Below are 4,244 nucleotides of genomic sequence, written 5' to 3'. Positions count from 1 at the left end.
CAGCCACAAGCAAAGGGGAATGACTACATGAGTTAGTAAATAAAACAACTTACTTTAGCAGCAAGGGGCTGTGAGGTATGGGGGTGGAAAAGGCATGTGAGAGAGTTCATCCCTCAGCACCAGTGACGTGGAGGATCAGGAGGGGCAGAATGAAGAGAGAGCCGTGGTCCATGGATAGTCTGCACTGGGACACCTTGGGGTCTATTTTGTGGGTTTGTTAGAAGCAGATGGGCATTATTTTGGCCTTTTCCTGGTCTGGTTGTTGCCAGCAGGTGAACAGATGTGAGTCACCAGTCACTGCTTAGTCATGGCCGACACAGATCTTCAGCAGAATCTTCTAGGAATCTCCTGGTCAATCCTTTGTTCCTGCTCCTCTCATGGTCTTGTTGAGCCCTTCAGCAAAAAAAGGCTGGGGTATTCCTGAAACATTTCACCCCCACCAGCATTGCCTGCTCCTGGTCCCCAGATATGTCCTGGCAGATGTTCCTCTCACTATCTCCTCCTGCCTTCTCTGATTCTCGTTGAAAACTGTCACCAGGTGATCCTGGCTCTGAAAGCACAGAACTGTGTTGAATCTGGACTCACATATTCCCAGGCAGATCTCCCCAGCTATATATAGCTCCTCCACATGTCTCTGGGCAAGTGGCAAGTCCACTTGAGTGCTTTTATCCCAGTTCTCTTGAGACAGAGTGATGAGAAGCCTCTGGAGGATTCCTGACTTGTCATCTTGAATAAGCTTCCTCCAGGGTCTTTTAGAATTCTGTTTTGTGGGCTCTGTTCAATTCCTGGATGTGCTCATTGCTGTGGGAGGTGAGGATTTCAAATAGGCAGGCTTCCTCCGTCCAGGCTTTCTTGATGGCATCTCTCCTCTCACAAACAGAGAGGATGAGGTCTACATTAGAGCCAAAGATGTCATCTCAAAATTTCTTGACAATTTGGAACTCAGATCTTTGATCAAATCCTGGAGCCATCTTGAAACACTGGAGGATCTGCTGCCACCAGGTGGAGCATCTCTCCGGGTGACTTATGAAGGCCTGCTCCTCAGCTCTGAAGCCTTTTCTAGTCTTCCAGAGGACCTGGCCATTTCTCAGGGGTCCAAAGGCAGGAACATATGTTATGGTGCCTTGATTTTCAGACTGTGCTGGAGACATAGTTGGGGCGACCATCTTGGATCCCAGGTGTCCAGTATAGCTTGGTACCAGCTGTTGCTGCTGCTCAGGAGGTGGCATTGGCAGCCACCCAGGGTAGGACCATGGGGGCTGCTGCCCAAAGAATAGCATATGCTGTCCTGACACTGGGGACCCCCCATATAGGTTTCCCCCAAGCAGCAGGTACATTCCATGTGGAGGAATAGGCTGCTGGACAGCAGGCTGCCCAAAACCCCCAGGGGAGCCAGAGGATCTCAGGGTACAAGGTTGGCACATTGGCTCCTCTGAATGTTCCAGACATGTTGGTGGTCCCCAATAAACTGCCCTGTGTAGTTGGCCACATTATCCAGCCCAATAAGGGACATGTCTGTGTGTGTGTTGGGGGATGGGGGAGTATCATCTCCTCAGGCACCACCACCTGGAGCAGTTGAGGGGTAACCACCTGCCAGCAGATCTTACCCTGCATAATTCACATTAGATTTGGCCTCTGGCTATGGGTGCACAGGGCGGTGAGAGGTGGCTGGGACTCAGGCAGGGGGAGCTTTCTCTGCAGACGTCCCAGGCACACCACCCTGGGTCTGCCTAGAGCTGGGTCCAGCTGGGGTGCTCAGATGGGGATGAGGCATTTGACATTTTTCTCCTTAGTCCCATGAGAAACAGAATATTTACTTGCAAATCATTACTTAAATTTGACTAGGTCCTTTGTTTTCCAAATGTTTAGTGGGTAAAACATCTCTGCTAAAGGAGGAGTGTATACTTCTGTGACTAATCCCATTTTTAGTCTCACTTTTCTTAGCAAAGTTTACATTTGATTTTTCTGGAAAGTGAGATGTGCAGTGGAATGATAGGTGGAATCCTGAGAGCTTGTGTTGGTGGTGCCTTTTATATTAATGTAGTATGTATGCTAGGTTTTCCATATGTTTGTTTTTGAGAAAAGATTATAATGAAGGCAATGGGCTTATGGGCTATGGGTGATGTCACATGTGTTACATACATTAACAAACAATTGGCCCAAGTAGGCTAGAGTTAAGGGCCTCAGTGCTAGATAAAGAGCAGCTATGAATAAGATGAAACTGTTCATTAGTTGAAATGTCTCACTGTATTATTATATATAACTTCTACTGCACATATGTCAAGCTGGCATTTAAAAAAATCCCTGTATTTATAAAGTGCACCAACGTGCTGTTTTCCTCTACAGCTTCCAGCGTTACCTGATGTTAAAACACGGCTTAGAGTGAAGAAAAATAAGGAAAAGAGAACTTTTATTTTCTTCCCACAAGATGAATAAACCCTTAGTCTGCCCAATTCATGTTTCAGCGTGACTTTTATTAACACATCACAGATAATTTAGCTCAGTTTAGTCTTAGATTAATCACATGGTAGTACTGATGATTCTTAATTTGACAAAACTAAAGAAACAAAAACTTTAAAAATCCAATAGTATTTTATAATCAGGTAATAGGAAACACAGTGATTTGACAGAGACTATTAAGATTTTCTTTTACTTCTAAATGCCTTAGAGAAATTATATGATGGAAAAGTTATCAAAAGTCATAAAAAATTCGTTTTAACCTTAGAAGTCACTGATCATGTAAACTTATTTTCTATAATCTAGATTGGAACAGTGGAGGCATATTTAAAGCACGCATTCCTAAGAATTCTCTCTAAAAGATAATAGTATTTTCCAAGAACATCATAATTAACAAACATTTTTTTTCCTCCTATGGGATTTTTTAATTGAATTAAGGGAATGTGTTAGAATATATTCAATATTCTTATTCCTATCTTCAAATTATGCTTTTAAATTTGTATCACACATTATTTTTAATATTAGCATGTTTAAAACTGGCATTTTCTCTGGGGATCTAATGAACAACATAGTGATTGTGGTTAATAGCACTGTATTATATACTTGAAAATTGCTAAGAAAGTAGATCTTAAATGTTCTCACCACAGAAAGAAATGGTAATTATGCCATGTGATGCGGGCGTTAGCTAAAGTTATGGTGGTAATCGTTTTGCAATATGTAAATATACCAAATCAACATACTGTATACCCCAAACTTGCACAGTGTTATATATCAATTACATCTCAATAAACTGGAAAAAAAATTAAAATTAGCATTTCCATAAAAATAACTGGAAAAGTCTAAGGCAAAGGCAAGTGATTGACTTTACCATTAAAAAAAAAATACCCATATAGGACTTCTTCAAATTTCTGCACATAGGTAAAAACGGCATAGCACAAAGATACTAGAAGTATCTAAAAGCATAATTAGAATATATTTTGATATTTAGGACCATCCATGTCACAGCCTATCCATCTAAAGACCCAATCCTCCACCAATAGCTACCCAACACCTCCACCAAATACCCACAACTTAGTCTTTGAAACCTGTTAACATATTCCTTTACACGGCTAAAGGGACATTGAAGACCTGATTAAACCAAGACTTTGCAATGAGAAGATTGATCTGAATTATTGAAGTAGGCCCAGAATAATCCCAGGGGGAAGTCAGAAGGGTAACCGTGAAAAAAAGGGAAGAAGCAGAGGTCAGAGTGATATGGAGACATGAGCCAAGAATCGTAGGCAATTTCTAGAAACTGAAGAAAGCAAAGCAATTGATTCTTCCCTAGAGGATCTAGAAGGAATATAACTTTGCCAATACCTTGATCTTAAAAGTTCTAAACTTGAGAATTATAAAATAGCACATTTATCTTATTTTTAAACCAATATTTTTGTGATAATTTATTAAAGCAGCAATACAAACCACATAGGATATTTAAGAATAAGAAGGTAGTATGACTATTAGAGCTTTATATATAGGACTGGAAACTATTACCATTCTAATTTCTAAAAGGTTTTCATTCAGCAAATTCTACTAGCTATTGCAGGAATCAGAATTTTCCCCACTTATCCTCTGTTTCAACTAATGTCTATTTTTGCTCCCAATTAGGGTCTTTGGAAAGTGTTTACCATGTGGTTTTCCAGTTTTTTCCAGTCAATAGATGGAGCTTACTTCCTCATTCACTGAATGCTTCTTTGATAATAGAAATTTGGTAAAATCTGGTTTTGCAATGGAAATACACTCAGGTC

General features: G+C 40.7%; 1 pseudogene; it reads right to left on the bottom strand.

Moving 5' to 3' along the window:
* Positions 1–352: 352 nt before the first annotated feature.
* LOC129509736 (annexin A11-like) lies at positions 353–1,513 on the bottom strand (annotated as a pseudogene).
* Positions 1,514–4,244: the final 2,731 nt, after the last annotated feature.

This window comes from Nyctereutes procyonoides, unplaced genomic scaffold (genome assembly GCF_905146905.1).
Source record: "Nyctereutes procyonoides isolate TBG_1078 unplaced genomic scaffold, NYPRO_anot_genome, whole genome shotgun sequence".
Classification (NCBI taxonomy): Eukaryota; Metazoa; Chordata; class Mammalia; order Carnivora; family Canidae; genus Nyctereutes; species Nyctereutes procyonoides.
Note: the sequence above shows the minus strand (reverse complement) of the source record. Positions and strands in the feature narration are given on the sequence as shown.